General features: G+C 35.6%; 1 protein-coding gene across 3 annotated transcripts in view; it reads left to right on the forward strand.

Annotated features, from left to right (window-relative positions):
• The window catches only part of LOC141398596 (synaptic vesicle glycoprotein 2B-like), a 71,350-nt gene that overhangs the window by 40,625 nt on the left and 13,149 nt on the right, over nt 1-17,576 (forward strand). The window contains exon 1 of one of the 3 annotated variants that reach the window (XM_073976006.1): nt 12,190-12,328. The exons of 1 other annotated variant lie outside the window; for it this stretch is intronic. The gene's annotated coding sequence lies outside the window, so the exon portion shown is untranslated. Of the gene's footprint in view, nt 1-12,189; nt 12,329-17,576 lie in introns of those variants that run through there. One more of the 3 variants, XM_073976007.1, reaches the window with a different exon arrangement.

Raw genomic sequence — 17,576 nt, forward strand, 5'->3', positions numbered from 1 at the left:
TCAATCAAAAAACTAATTTTGACTTTTTTGGTGATACGACTTCGGGCATTTATGATGACGATAGCGCCAAAACGGCCTAACCCACATGCCAAAAAATCGATTGCTGATATTTTTCGGGCACATACGCATAGTTCCATGATTCGACACCTGAATCCATCTTATAAGCTACGTTTGAGGCACCGCTATCGTATTTTTTCGAAATTTCTTGCACCGATCAACACGGGTTCCAACGAGAAAACCCCAGTTTTGCCGCCAGGTGTTCATGCAATATCTAATGATAGTTGGTGGAATAAATGCCCAAGGTTGTCTCTATGTCACACTATATACCATAGCGATCTTCTATTATCCATTCAGGCACGGCTTAATTTTTTTCTGACACGACGGACGTTTTTGGACGACCCTCACGATCTTCGTTTTTAGCGAATTGAATTCACTAAACCAGTTTTTCATAGAGCTATAGGATGGTCCTTTATCGACATACACCCTTTGACCCACCCACATCGAAAGATGTGAAAAATAATCGGACGAAAAATGTTCGCAAGTAAAATACATTTTTTTTGCAAAGTAATTTTTTCAAGTCTCTGTAAACAACACAGCGCATAATGGTATGTCAAACTGTCCTGATTACGTTTAGGCAAAAAACTGTTAAACTTTCCAAAAATTTCAAATGACCAGAAACTTGTTTAGTTCCCCTCGTATCTATAGAATGGTAACGCATAAAGTCTCCAAATTTTGGATGTGTGAAGGAATTGGTTCTAGACCAATAAATTGCCAAATTATATTGAAATCGATTCAGATTTGAATATAGCTCCCATATATATTTTCGTCCGATTTCATGTATTTGGTGCTTGAAACATGCTATACATGCCCGATTTGAATGTAATTTAGAATGTGTGACGGAAGTTGGCCTACAAATAAATGCGCTAAAATTAATGATTGGGAAATAGCTCCCATATTTTATTTCATTTTCAGCCTATGGCCTAGTAAACCTTACAGACTGACGAAAATCGTATATCTAGTTTACATTATTTTAAGTACATAATCTTATTTTCCTCTGATTTCTTGTATTTGATGACCGATTTCATTGAAATTTGGAATGTGTGACGGAAGTTGGCATACATATAAATGCGCGAAAATATATCTAAATCGGTTTAGCATTGGATATAGCTCACATGTATTTCATGTATTTGATGCACCAACACTATATGTATGCCCAAGTTCAATGAAATTTTAAAGTGTGGCGGAATTTGGTCTAGATATATGTAAGTTTGCCAAGTTATATTGAAATCGGTCGAAATTTGTAAAATGTGTGCAGAAATTGGATTAGAAAAATGTTCTACAAAATATTTTTAAAACGGGTTTCAGGTTATACTTTTGTGACAAAATATCACGCGGGTAGACATAAGGGATAACAAATAAAAAATTATCAGTCGGCTTTGCCAACAGAGATATCACGAAAAATTTCAAAAACTGTCTTTTCCATTTGAAAAAAGTAAAAAAAAAAAATTTGTTATTAAATCAATGATTTTTGCTACATAATAATTATATAATAATTGTTTCACAAACATGCCAAAATGGACAAGGCAGACTTCTCTCATATCAATGAGTGCACCCCGAACGGCGTGTCTAAAGACACCACTTGTAGAGAAGTATTACATGGCTGAAATACTCAGGAAATGTCGCCAACATTACTGAGGGGTATTTTGCCACCGTTGAGAAGTGTTTAATATTGCCTGGTCGAGGTATCGAACCCACGACCTTCAGCGTGCAAGGCGGGTGTGCAATGCCACCATTGCACCACGGTGGCACCCAATTTGCTACATAAATGAAGAAAAAAATTGTCACGTCAAATCTTTTTTTTTGTAACTAACATTGATCGTTGCGCGCAAAAGATATATGCGTTTTAATTTTAATAATTAGAAAAAATTCAAAAAAATCGCGGCTTAACATAATAAGATGCTATATCCTATTACTGTTTACAAAATTGTTACCATTTGCGATAATGGAATAAAACTCATGAAAAGCCTCAGCGAATTCGCGAAAATTCGATTTTTTTACAAAATTTTACGTATTTACAAACATATTTTTCAAAATAATAGCGCTTGTACTTGCAAAAATATTTTAAAAACTTACAACAGCATCCATACATTGTGAGAAATACGAAGAAAATATGAAGAAAAAATAAAAATCATATTTTTTGTTTTATAGAAAGAAAAATTTTGAGTTCTTCGTCTTTTTCGTCAAAATTTCACCCAATATTGAAGATATTCCGTTGCAACCAAATGTTGGCTTAGTTTTCCTTTTACCGAACATTTTTAGCTCATTATATTAAATCAGAAGGATTTCCAATTGGGATATAAAATTAAAATGAGGTTAAATCTAATTATTACAACACTTGAAACGCATAGAAACCGCGTAATAGTGGAAATGACATTTTAGAAAAAATCTGTTATATCTCCGGATTCGCGAACGTTTTTAAATATCTGTTTTCGCACATTTTAAACAAGCGTTTCGCTACATTTATCTAAGTAGGAATGAAACATCTAAAACGCGTCAAAATACGCGATATTTTCAAAAACATTTTTTCAGATTTTCGAAATTTCCGAACATATCCGCCGATCTAGTGGATGAATTTAGACGAGCAATGGCTTGTTAGATTCAGAAAGTAAAAAACTAAATTTACGCAGGTTTCCACTGAAATCGAATGACATTTGTAAATTTTGAATCCAAAAAACATAGTTTTTAGAAAAATGTACGCACAAAAATTTCGACTTTGAGCGCAGATTGCCGTGATCCTTTGAAGGTTACACGCCCTAGTTATACATTAAAAAAGGCGAAGTTGCGAGTACTACAATCACATAATATGCTTTTGGATACATCCGGCTGCGCGTCCCGATTGGAGCAAAAATTCAAAAAACCCAATTTTTCAGTCTTCAAAATGTCAGCATCCGTTTGAGATATATACAGTGGATATATTAAAACATCATACATTAGAAACCTCATCTCTGAAGTATATTCGTTAACTTCTTCTTCGAGCAGTAAATTATACATTGTGTTGTAAAGCCACTAATTGGATATTAACACAAAACAAGTAAAAAAGTATCAGTCGGCTTCGCCGACAGAGATATACCCTCAGCCTGTGTAAATTGAAACACTTTTTTCCCAAAAAAAAAAAAAAAAACCTATGTATTTAGGGGGGTTTCAAAATATTGGTCATATGAACCGACAAAAATGTTGATTAGAATTAAAGTTCAAAAGTTTTGCGGAGGCGGTACTTAAAGGAATGGACTGACATAGACCATTATGGAAGTGTATCTCCAGTGGTGTCATAGGGGATTTTTACACCCTTCGGGCTGTTTTCTCAATAAGTATGGACTTGCCCCTGAAAAAACTTTTACCGTCGTAATTGAGGCAGCGAATGCAAGTTGCTTCAACAAAAATCAAAGTGATTCGGTAGCAGGTCTTAAAGTGAACTTATTCGAAATTTTGTGTGGGAGGTACCGGAAGGAGTGGACAAATATATGATGAGCCGATTTGGTCCAAAATTTGGCTATCGTAATATTTTGTCCAAACTTAGTTTAAGTTTGAAGATGGGCCATATCGGTCTACTCCTTCAGGTACCTCCCCCACAAAAGTTCGAAAATGTTCGGAAAATTTGTGCGCACGATAACTCTTGAAGGGAGTAACCGATTTGGTCCATACTTTGCACATCGTGTAATGTGTACCAGACTTAGATAAGGTTTTAATGTGGTTCAATATGGCTCAATCGGTTCACTCTTTCGGGTACCTCCCACACAAAATGTTGGAAAAATTCAGTTTAGGGCCTGCTCTCGAATCGCTTTGATTTTTATTGTAGCAACTTATATTCACTGCCCCCCATACAAGTTTCATCAGGGGCAAGTCCATACTTCCTGAGAAAATAGGCTGAAATGTGTAAAAAAAAACCCTACGACACCGTGGTTGGAGCGTAAGATAACTCTCAAACGGATCTGCCGTTTCAGTCCAAAATGTGGTCTTTGTAATATTTTGTGTAAACTTAGTTTAAGTTCGAAGATAAACCATATCGGTTCACTTCTCCAGGTACCTCCCCCACAAAAGTTCAAAAATGTTTGGAAAAATTGTGCGTAAGATAACTCTTGATGAGAGTGACAGATTTGGTCCATACTTTACACATCCTAATATATCTACCAGGTATAGGTCAGGTTCGAATATGGACTATATTTGTCCACTCCGTCGGGTACCTCCCACAGACATTTTTGGATAAATTTACTTTAAGACCTGCTCTCGGATCACTTTGATTTTTGTTGAAGCCTCAATTACGACAGTAAAAGTTTTTCAAGGGCAAGTCCATACTTCTTGAGAAAAAAGCCCAAAAGTTGTAAAAAACCCCCTATGGCACCATATGTAGTGACTGGAGAGCTCGAACCGAATACTGCGTTCGTCCAAACTTTGGATATCGTAATATTTCTTCGAATATTACATGAAATTCGAAGGTGGAAGGAGTGGACCTTCCGATACCTCCCCCACAAAAGTTCAAAAATGTTCGCTGAAATGGTACTGTAAATATTGTCGAAACTCAGTTTAAAAAAGCCCTATTTATCGATATCCCCGCAAATTTTTGCGCTTTAATACTATCCATATTGTTTGGAAAACCCCCTAAATACGTAAGTCTTTTTTGGAAAAAAAGTATTTCAATCCACACAGGCTGAGGGTACATCTGTGTCGGCAATGTCGACTGATACTTTTTTACTTATTTTGTCGGGCTAAAACAGTTTATTTTACCAAAATGCGTTCAGAAGTTATGGTATAGTACAACTGTTCGCTAGTCACAATACCCCATACCTCATTTGCAATATAAGTTAATTTTCTACAAAAAGGTCGATATACCCTCAGCCTATATGAATTGAAACTTTCTTTTATGAACAGATCGAATGTATTTAGGGTATTTATGGTCATTTTTGGACATTTAAACCTACCGACAACAATGTGGATTAGGATTAAAGTTCAAAAGTGATGGGGAGGAGGTACTTAAAGGAATGAACCGACATAGTCCATTATGGAAGTGGATCTTATTTTTGAGTCATATCTTTTTGATAGATATCGCTACCACTAGTCATTTCAGTGGGTCATTGTATAACTTTTGGACCAGTATGCCATGAAGCATGGAATTGTCCACGGAAAACATAATATGACTGTAAACAGGACCTCAAAGAACAGCATCGGTATACATTTCCAGAGAATCTTCGAAGAGACCCTAAACTGCAGTTAGACATAAATATTGAACTAAATTTGAACTAAATAAAGTTTGGAACAAATTGGTTGCCCCGTTCAAGAGATTTCGTGCATACTATTTTAGTGACATTTTTTAAATATTGGGGGGAGTTCCGGAAGTTATTGCTCATCTTCGAACTGAAACTAAGTTTGGAAAAAATATGACGAAGGCCAAATTTTGAACCAAATCGGTTGATCAGTTCGACAGTTATTGTGCTCTCCAGCCACTACATAGCTACTATTTTTTTCAAGAAGTATGGACTTGCCCCTGAATAAACTTTTACCGTAGTAATTGAGACAGCGATTGCAAGTTGCTTCAACAGAAATCACCGGAAGGAGTGGGCAAATATAATACATATTCAAACCTGATATACATCTGGTAGATATATTAGGGTGTGTAAAGTATGAACCAAATCGGTCATTCCCTTCAAGAGTTTTTTACATTTTTGAACTTTTGTGGGGGAGGTACCTGAAGCAGTGTACCGATATGGCTTATCTTCGAACTTAAACTAGGTTTGGACAAAATATGTTCTGGAGTTATCTTGCGCTTCAACCACTACACACGGTGTCATAGGGGTTTTTTGTACCTTTCAGGCTATTTTCTCAGGAAGTATGGACATGCCCCAGATAAAACCTGTACCATCGTAGGGGGGCGCGGTGAATACAAGTTGTTATAACAAAAATCAACGCGATTAAAGAACAGACCCTTAACTGAAATTTTCCGAAATTTTGTGTGCGAGGTACCCGAAGAAGTGGACCGATTGAGTCCATATTGGAACCTCATCAATTTGCAAAGTATGGGCCACATCGGTTACTCCCTTCAAGAGTTATCGTGCGCTAAAATTTTCCGAACATTTTTGAACTTTTGTGGGGGAGGTACCTTGAGAAGTGGACGGACAGACGGCCGACCATGGCTAAATCAACTCCAAATTTTCTGAAACGGATTTCGTCCAAACATACTTGGGGTCTAAAACCATTATTTCGATGAGGCACATTTTGTCCGTATGAAAGTGTATATGGTAATTTTCAAATTTCCTTTGCAATTCCATTGGAAGAAATGTTAAAAAAAATTTTCCGAGCACATCCGCAATTTTTAGAACATAGATTAAGAAAAAAGTCGTGGTTTCAAATCTGTTCGCGTTCACAAAATTGGATGCTGCGCTCCAAAGTTATGGGGGGTTTAATTCCCTTATAAAGAACAAATATTTAAAAATTCAATTTTTGCTGTAATAAGAAAATGTATATATAAAGCGTTAACAGCATTTAAAATCTATCCGTAGATGCCTAAATATTTACTAAATGTATTTCTATTTTCGCGGAAAATCAAGAAATACTGAAAAAATCTTGGAGTAAATTTAATTTATTCTAATTTAGAGTCCAAATAAAACTTGAAAAAAATAAATTAAGAATACGTACGTATTCTAGACAACGCGTAGAAAAATATGAGACCAAAATTTTAACGATAGGATTTATAACTGCCATATTAGAGCAACAACAAAAGACGAAAACTTATTGTTGGAATATTATTTCAAAAAAATATTTTTTGTTTAATACGAAAAATAGAAAAAACATTTTTGGGAGTTATTCTACTACTTCGCTAAATTTCGATGCAAGGACTGGCGGACTTCGCTGAAACTTCTTCAGGGAAAATGCGATGACAAACTCGAAAGAGTATTTGCTTACTTTGATAAATAATAGGATTATGAAATAGAAAGTAATATTGAAATTACAACCAAAGAAAAAATATAAAAGTTAAAAAACGTATAAATCGCGAATTCGTTAAAATCAGTTAAGGCGCATGCGCTTTTCAGATACAGCGAGTTCATCTCTATCAATATGTTGCGATTTTTCCACTTTTCATTCAGCGGCCAAAGTGTGCCGTCAGCTGCATCTTACTGTTCAAAAAACCTTTAAGTCGGTAAAAATTGCGCGATGTACATAAGATTATAAGGCGCATCCGATTTCAGTGACCGCCTATAAAAAATACGTCATTATAACAAATTTTAAACAAATTCGTCAAGAACCGCGGATGTGCTACTAAATTCCATTTTGTACGAAATACGAATATTTCTCCAGAATCTCGGCAATTTATGCCACATGGTTTCGGAAAATAATATAATCGCGTATAAAGGATACCATTTATGTAAAAATAACCAAAGAAAATCGCGGTTCAATGCGCGGAATCATCAAAATATAATTTTGCAGAATTTCCTACTTTCAACGTATCTATGACCGCCGTTTCAGTGGATGGATTTGAAACCGGAAGGGTTCATTAGATCCGGCGCGTAAAAAAACTAAAATCACGCGGGGTTCAAGGGTAGCTGAGTCACAGTTGTAAATTTCGAAGCCAAAAAATAGGTTTTTAAAGAAAATTTACGCACCAAAATTTCGACTTTGGACTCCTACTACTAGGGAGCTGTATGAAGCACACTCATGAGATATACATCAAACGACGTGGAATCACGAGTTCTACAATCCAATAAATTTTTTGGGTAATTATCTGGATGCGCCCTCCAATTATAAGAAAAATTCAAAAAACCCAGATTTCAAAACTTCAAAATGTCAGCATCGATTTTAGGGGGATGCAGTGTATATATTGAAAAGTCATACCTTAGAACCATGTTGCCCAAGGGGTATTCTTCAATTCTTTCTTTGAGCTCAGGTCTGAATTTTCCGTGGTTTGACCAGAAATCAAGAAAGAACACAAAAAAACTTATAAACTTCAACACATTTTTACCCATTTTTTAGTATTACCACCAACACAGCTTCCACATAAATTATTTGTTATGGTTCATTTTATGCGACCGCGGCTAAAACACTTCAATTAATATAAATATATTCATATTGTATAAAATATATTGACAGTTCGCGACTTATTAAATGGTGAACCTCAACTTCAACGATTGTAAAACATTTTTGAATATTACCATATACCCTCGTTAGCATAAATGCTGAGGGTGTAAAAATTAAATTATTTAATTTCTGATTCATTATTGAAGGAAGCTACTTTGAAGTCAATAGAAGTCATCATTATAGTGTACTTATAGTGGGTGAGGATTAAATATCATATATCTGAGAGACTTCTTAAGTGGGATGGACGAAGGGGGATACAGTTATCTATATTTGCTTATGGCATATCTAAATCATTATTGGAGTAAAAACTGTCAATTCAAGTGGGAGTTACCCATATATATGCACAAGGAAAAACTATGTCCTCAAACTTAAGTTACTCAATCGTACTGCTATTCCTTATTTAATAAGCTATGTTCAATTTGTCGAAATTAAGAGTGTATAGCGTGCTTATAGCTGGAAAGGTTTAAAGATTTAGGAAAAGTCTTACTACATACAAACATACCATACAAAAATACCATAGCATAAACGCCAAACAAGGGATTGAATGGGTAGAGAACGTCTTTCTATCTCCTAAATTTATACATTAAAATATTTTAAAGAATAAAGCTATTGTATATATAAATATGAAATAGCTTAACGGCATCTATAATAAAAGCATTATTTGTTGACATAACAAATAAAAACTTTGTATATACAAAACAAATATGATGATAGAAAATACGAAATACTCGTATGTATGGCTTAGTGAATGAATCAAATAACCCTTAAGACAATCAAAGAATCGACCAATTCAATTTTCAATGTTTCATTTTACATATCAGAAACTGGAGCACTTTTATTTTTTTTTTTTATTTATTATATTTTTTATTATTTATTATATTACACAAACAGTTTATTTATTATCGATCTAGACATTTAGCACTTAACGAAAACAAAGTAATTTAAACATTGTCATAGCAACTGGTATTCTTTAGGGTTTTTTTTTCTTAGACAACAAAAATAATGTCTGGAAATCATAAAAGTCATTGACACACAAAATGTAAATAGAAAATATTCAAATTAGATAAAGAACAACATCATACACTTGAAGAAATAGCAAATGTGAAGATACATGCATATGTACATATAAATTACACTCTTAGTCTTATGACTAATGATATGGACTTTAGATACGTTTCAAATGAGCTTCAGCAAAAATATGCGATTGGGTAAAATCCATTTTAGAACATTTGTAGTCGATTTCGGCAAGTCCGCATGAGTCGAATAGCCCATTACAAAATAATATAAACAAGCTACTTTCTGCATTACCAGTATGTTGAAAAATAATGGGATATTTCTTTAAATATTTACAAGCCAAAACTACTTGCTTTACTCATTACTAAGTAATGAGTACGGTGGAGCATAGCGTTTGTGTCCGACTACAAAACTGAGAGTTCAACGCTCACCGTCAGTACTCGAGTTTTTATGGCCATCGAATAACTAGTTATTCAGTGCGATGTGCCCTTGTTAAAATAATGGGTTATTAAGTTGATTTGTAAATAGTTACGGCTATCAACAAGTACTGCAAAAACCCATTATTTGGTAATGGGAAGTTTTGCTTTGAAGTATTCCATTGTAAATACATGGTAAGATATTCATGGAAAAGTCCCTAAATAATCACATACGCAGTGTGTGCTAGAAATTTGGATTGTTAATTTCTATATGGGATTCGATAGTAACAATATTCAAAGCAAGGAAACAAAAAGGTAGGTCAAATTATTGGAAGGTATGGGCGTGGCGTCCTAAAGACAGCAATTTTTTTCCAATTATGGAAAATACGTCATTTTTACAAATTTTTGGAAAAAGGAATATCTATTTAGTAAAACTTGAAGCAACATTTAAGGGAGAGCATGCCAAAATGGCTTTCTCTTTTACTACTTTCTGCTCGGCAAATGTTATGGTGTAAAAAGTGGAAAATCTCTAAAACTGCCTATTTATTTTACAATTAAGGCAAAAGAAAAGTAAACAAGTAAAAAAGTATCAGTCAGCTTTGCCGACAGAGATAAACCCTCAGCCTTTGTATATTGAAAAAAATTTTTCCCCAAAAAAGTATGTATTTAGGGGGTTTTAAAAATTGTGGGCGTATGAACCGACAAAAATGTTGATTAGGATTAAAGATCAAACGTTTTGCGGAGGAGATACTTAAAGGAATGGATCGACATTGACCATTATGGAAGTGGATCTCCAGCCACTACATATGGTATCATAGGGGGTTTTTATAACCTTCGAGCTGTTTGCTGAAGAAGTATTGACTTGCCTCTGAAAAAAATTTACCATCGCAATTGAGGCAGCGAATGCAAGTTGCTTCAACAAAAATCAAAGTGATTCGATTGCAGGTCTTAAAGTGAACTTATCCGAAATTTTGTGTGGGACGTACCGGATGGAGTGGACAAATATAGTCCATATTTGAACCTGATCTATGTCTGGTAGATATATTAGGATGTGTAAAGTATGGACCAATTCGGCCACTCCCTTCAAGAGTTACCGTACGAAAAATTTTTCTGAACTTTTGTGGGACAGGTACCTGAAGGAGTGAACCGATATGGCATATCTTCGAACTTAAACTTTGTTTGAACAAAATATTACTAAGGCCAAATTTTGGACCGAATCGGCAGATCCGTTCGAGAATTATCTTGCGCTCCAACCACCTCACATGGGGACATGGGGTTTTTTTTTTTGCAACTTTCACGCTATTTACTCAGGAAGTGTGGACTAGCCCCTGAATGAAACTTGTACCGTCGTATGGGGCAGTGAATACAAGTTGCTAAAACAAAAATCAAATCGATTCGAGAGCAGGTCCTAAACTGAACTTATCCCAATTTTGTGTGGGAGGTACCCGAAGGAGTGGACCGATATTTAAACCTCATCTAAGTCTGGTAGGCATTTCACGATTTGCAAAGTATGGATCAAATCGGTTACTCCCTTCAAGAGTTATCGTACGTACAAAATTTTCCGAACATTTCGAACTTTTGTGGGGGAGGTACCGGAAGGAGTGGATCTATATAACCCATCTTCGAACTTAAACTAAGTTTGGACAAAATATTATGAAAGCCAAATTTTGGATCGAATCAGTTGATCCATTCGAGAGTTATCGTGCGCTCCAGCCAGACAGACGGACGGACATTGGTCAATCGACTTCAAATTGTCTGAAACACATTTCGTCCAAACATACTTGGGGTCTAAAACCATTATTTCGATGAGGCACATTTTGCTCGTATGAAAGTGTATATACCCCCGTTAGCATAAATGCTGAGGGTATAAAAATCTCATATTATCCAGAATTCAAGAGAACAACCGAATAATTTTTCACAACTTAGCAATAGACTTATTTTAAATAAAAGTAAATTTATTTGTTTTTACACACATCCCTATAAAAATGACTTCCATTTAAGTCATTCATAAGAATCCCGTTTAAAATAATTCAAATGATTCGTTTTACCTGTAAATCCATGGGTAAACATATCGTCTGGTGTAAGGTACATTGTTTTGAAACGATTTGTTTATTGGTATATTTACTCTGGTTCAAGGTGATTAGATTATTACACTAGTCAACAAATGTTATTTCTGATTTTAAATAATTTCAACAATTTTCAATTTAGAGGCCGCTCTCCAAGTACATATTTGAAATATGTACGAGAAAACGATATCAACATTTTTTTCTTGTTAGGTAAACAATTCCGAAGGGACAATGGAGATTTCACTCATATCAATGAATACACCCTAATTCATATTAGCTCAATGATATGGGGCGCAAATTTTATAGCTCAGTCTGAACGGGGTATCTTACGGCACAACTTGTAGAACAGTTTCACATACTACACAGTTTCACATGAGAATCGAACCCGATCGTACAAAATACAAGGCGCCAACTTTCGTATAAAGATTTAGTTTGACACATTTCTTGCAACAGTTATTTCCTTTATCACATCCCTCGCGATTATTTTCAGTAACTGTAGTTAAGTGTAGGTAAGTGTTTTCTATCACATATGTAGCTAGGGAAGATTTTTATATAGGCTGCTGCATTAATTTGAGGTCAGTTTTATAAAGACATGGAAACAGTTAACAGATCATCATCAACGTGATATTTTCGTCTAAATGTTAAAAGATAAATAAAAAAAGTTATTGTGAAATGTTGCGTCGCTGTTAAATAAGTGTACAAATTAAGGTGCCAATATTGAATATTTTCAAAATACCAAGAATAATGAAAACATATTATAAATAGTGAAAGATAGGCTCCTGAAAGAAGAACAAAAAGGGTTTCATAATTAAGTTGATAGAATTGTGATTACATAAGTGTCAAATGAAAACAAATTTCAAGATCTTTGTTCTAACAAAATTCGCATCGATATTAAAAATGAAAGTCTGACATAATGCCCGAAAACTCTAAAAATTCTTCTGGTGACCAAATAAAATGGCTAGTGGGCATGATAACTATCGAATAACTGACATTGTAATATTTCTCTCAAGCTTAAATTAAGTTAGCTTAAATACTGAGAGTTTATAAAACCAGTAGTCAATTCGAAGGATTATCCAGGGGATAATTACACTATGCAACACTGAAAATGCTTTTTGAAAGAACATATTTAGACTACAAAAACTCTAGTAGCGTTTTGTCCTGTCAGATCTAGTTCGGATTTTATGGCGTAGATGCGGGGCTAAATCTACACTGTTTTGCATTTATCAGGCCTTTATCTCAGAAACGAATAGGAATTTGGCCTTGCTGTCTTTAGAAATATTGTAGCCATAAACTAGTAGAATTTACATTCTAAAAAAACCACATAAGAAAAACTCCATCTAGGGCATCAAAATCTTTAAAATATAGACAATTTTACATAATTGCTGAAATTCTGGTCAGTATCGGCTAAACTATTGGGAGTTGAACCAAGTTACCTTTTGCAAAAATCTTCCAAATAAAGTTCTCAACAATTCTTTAGAACATTCTGAAACTCTAAAATGCTTACTTCATGTTGTTTCAGCGGTATTTTGCATCATATATTTTACAACACGTATTTCAAACACAGTTTACACCAACAGTTTATTCTCGCATTTCGGATTTCACTACATTATTGACATTTTTATTAAATCGTCGTTGAAAAATGTACTGAAAACAACGGGATAGAGACATTTTACAACAATGACATGTTCTGAAGAAGTGTGTATTACATTCCAGGGAATATTTTTCCAAAAGCAAATATTCAGAAACAAGTAAGAACAGCGTTAAGTTCGGCCGGCCCGAACTTGTTATAACCTCCACCACCAGTTGTAATACAAAATTTCAGCAATTTCGGTAAAACAATGTGAAGCACCGTTCTATCGGGGGTATTTCAAAACGTCGATCTATGCAGAGAAATTTCTGACGGAATGTTTTTAGACTCAAAGAAAATTCAATACCAAATTTCAGCCATTTTGGTGGAATATTGAAGCCACAATCTTTAAAATACCGAAAATCGGGAGGTACCTTTCCATGGGGGCTATATGAAGGCGTGGACCTATGCAACAAATTTAAAGAGGAAAGTTTAAAACACCCAAACGATGTCTAAATACCAAATTTCAGCCATTTCGGAGCAAAGTTGAGGCCACAACCTTCAAAATACCGTTCTATGGGGGCTACATGAAGGCGTGGACCTATACCGACAAATTTATAGGGGGAAGTTGTATACCCCCAACAAAGGCTATATACCAAACTTCAGCTATTTCGGTGGAATATTGAGGCCACCACGTTCAAAATACTGAAAATCGGGAGGTACCGTTCTATGGGGGCTATATGAAGGCATGGCCCGATACCGACAACATTTTGGCAGAAAGTTAAATACCCCCAACGAAGACTAAGTACCAAATTTCAGCCATTTCGGTGTGATAATGAATCGAAAACCTTCAAAATACCGAAAATCGGGAGGTACCGTTCTATGGGGGCTATATGAAGGCGTGGACCGATACCAACGAAATTCTGGGGGAAATTTTTGTACCCTATAAAGAAGACTAAGTTCAAAATTTCAGCTATTTCGGTGTGATAATGAAACTAATACTTTCAAAATACCGAAAATCGGGTGGTACCGTTCTATGGGGCTATGTCAAAACGTGGACCGATATAGCCCATTTTCAATACCAACCATCCTGCAAGTAATAAAAACTTCTGTACCTCTGGCTCTCTATCTTTAAAATTGCGAGCTCTATCTTGATTTCAACAGACAGAGGGACGGACGGACAGACGGACATGGTTAAATCGACATAGAATTATGGGGTCTCCGACGAATATTTCGATGTGTTACAAACGGAATGACAAATTTAATTATACCCTCCATTTGGTAGAGGGTATAAAAATTTAACGGTTTTGGAGATACGGTGCGAAATATATAAAATATTGTGGCATTTTTGCATATATTTGGAAATTTGAGGCAATAAATGTAGTTTTTCGAGTTCATTATTTCTCCAAATATTTTATTCTTGTCCTTATCTACAAATTTGCTTCAGTGGTCAGAAGAAGATTCGCATTGCTTTCAGAGATATAGCCCCGAATTTCTTTAAGAACTCAATATTTAACCATGTTTATATGGGGTCATAAAATCCGAGCTGGATCTGACACAACAAAACCCAACTAGGGTTTCTTGTCGTTTGGGTCTGTACTTTCAAAAAATCCTCAGTTCGAATTGTTTGCACAAGATCACCTTAAAAATGTTGCACAGTGTTATCTAATGAACATGTCTATTAATCAAATTATTGTGTCATACTTTGGTAAAAAAAAAACTAACAAGTAAAAAAGTGTCAGTCGGCTTTGCCGACAGAGATATACCCTCAGCCTGTGTATATTGAAACAATTTTTCCGCAAAATACGTATGTATTTTGCGCGTTTGAAAAGTTTTGGGCGTTTGAACCGATAAAAATGTTGATTAGGATTAAAGATCAAAAGTTTTGTGGAGGAGATACTAAGAGGAATGGATCGACATTGACCGTTATAGAAGTGGATCTCCAGACACAACATATGGTGCCATAGGGGTTTTTTTCGGGCTGTTTGCTCAAGAAGTATGGACTTGCCCCTAACAAAACTTTTACAATCGTAATTGAGGCAGCGAATGCAAGTTACTTCAACAAAAATCAAAGTGATTCGATATAAGGTCTTACAGTGAACTTATCCGAAATTTTGTGTGGGAGGTACCGGATGGAGTGGACAAATATAGTACATATTTGAACCTTATCTATATCTGGTAGATATATTAGGATGTGTAAAGTATAGACCAATTCGGCCACTCCCTTCAAGAGTTACTGTACGAACAATTTTTCCGAACATTTTTAACTTTTGTGGGGGAGGCACCTGAAGGAGTGGACCGATATGGCATATCTTCAAACTTAAACTATGTTTTGACCAAATATTTCTAAGGCCAAATTTTGGACCGAATCGGCAGATCTGTTCGAGAGTTATCTTGCGCTCCAACCACCCCACACGGTGTCAGGCTTTTTTCTCAGGAAGTATGGACTTGCCCCTGATGAAACTTGTACCGTCGTATGGAGGAAAGTGAATACAAGTTGCTAAAACAAAAATCAAAGCGATTCGAGAGATGGTCCTAAACTGAACTTTTCCGAAATTTTGTGTGGGAGGTACCCGAAGGAGTGAACCGATAGAGTCCATATTGAAACCTTATTTAAGTCTGGTACACGTTTTGTGTGGGAGGTACCCGAAGGAGTGAACCGATAGAGTCCATATTGAAACCTTATTTAAGTCTGGTACACGTTTCACGATGGGCAAAGTATGGACCAAATCAGTTACTCCCTTCAAGAGTTATCGTGCGCACAAATTTTCCGAACATTTTCGAACTTTAGTGGGGGAGGTACCGGAAGGTGTGGACCGATATAGCCCATCTTCGAACTTAAACTAAGTTTGGGTAAAATATTACGAAAGCCAAAATTTGTACCGAATCGGTTTATCCGTTCGAGAGTTATCGTGCGCTCCAGCCAGCCAGACAGACAGAGTGACGGACGGACATTGCTCAATCGACTCCAAATTGTCTAAAACACATTTCGTCCAAACATACTTGGGGTCTAAAACCATTATTTCGATGAGGCACATTTTGCCCGTATGAAAGTGTATATACCCTCGTTAGCATAAATTCTGAGGGTATAAAAACGCCCTGAATGTTAGGAGGGAGGTACCTGAACCAATTGACAATAATATTCAAAGCTTGGACCAAATCTCTTATTTCCTTCAAAAATTACTGTGTGCAGCAGATTGAAACTAGATTGAATCCAAATTGTCTTAAAGTGTGCGCACGATAACTCTCGAAATAACCAAACGATTCGATCAAAACTTTATTCTCGTAATAGTTTGCCTCTGTCCACTCCTACGCATGGACAAAAATTCAAAATGTTTCCCTACAATGGGGAGTAACGGATTTGGCCTAAACTTTGGAAATCGCAATATTTCTACCACACAAAGACTAGGTTCGAATAAGGATTATATCTGGTCATTTCTTTGAGTTCTTCCCACTTACAAAATCCCCGAAAGGACAAGGGAGATTTCTCACATAGTCATGAGTGCACCTCGATTCATATTGGCTTAATAACATGCGGTCTAGTTTTTATCGCCGAGTCCGAACGCCGCACAGTGTTGTCGCTTCCATACAAAAGTGGACAAAAATAGAAGGCGTTGACCTAGGGTAATTAATTTTTGCACAAGTACTTATGAGGGAAGAGGAATAAAAAATATCAACTTTGGTCCATATCGGTTCAGATTTAGAGATATCCCCCATATATATATTTTCCCGTTTTTGCTACAAATCGTTCAGCCTTCAAATTTAATATGTGTTATTTTCTTAGGCTCCTGAATAGCTCCCATATATATCTTTCCCCGATTTTGGTATAACTCGGTCAATTTTAATCGAATAGCCCTCAAATCGTATATGTGATATTTTCTTAGGCCCCTGAGTACTTTTAACGATTTTCGCAAAAATCGGTTCAAATTTGGATATAGCTCCCATATATATCTTTACCGATTTTGCTATAAATCGCTCAATTTTTGATGAATAGCCTTCAAATTTAACATGTGATGTTTCCTCAGGCTCCTGTTCAGCTTTACCGATTTTGATTTGATTTCGCAAAAATCGGTACAGATTTGGATATAGGCTCCATATATATCTTTGACCGATTTTGCTATAAATCGGTAAATTTTTGAAAAATAGTCTTCAAATTTAACATGGAATGCGGTGTGGCTTTTCTAGTTTCACTGATTTTGACAAAATCGGTTTAAATTTTGATATAACTCTCATTTATATTTTCGCCCGATTTTATGTATTCTATGCACTAAACACGCAATGTATGTGAAATATTGATTAAATTAGGAAAATGTGACGTAATTATTCGTAATTGAGTGACATCGGGTAAAATTATATATGGAATCTATATTCAAAACTGAACCGATATGG

The sequence above is a fragment of the Musca autumnalis genome, unplaced genomic scaffold (assembly GCF_047663935.1).
Source record: "Musca autumnalis isolate F117 unplaced genomic scaffold, ASM4766393v1 scaffold_3, whole genome shotgun sequence".
Classification (NCBI taxonomy): Eukaryota; Metazoa; Arthropoda; class Insecta; order Diptera; family Muscidae; genus Musca; species Musca autumnalis.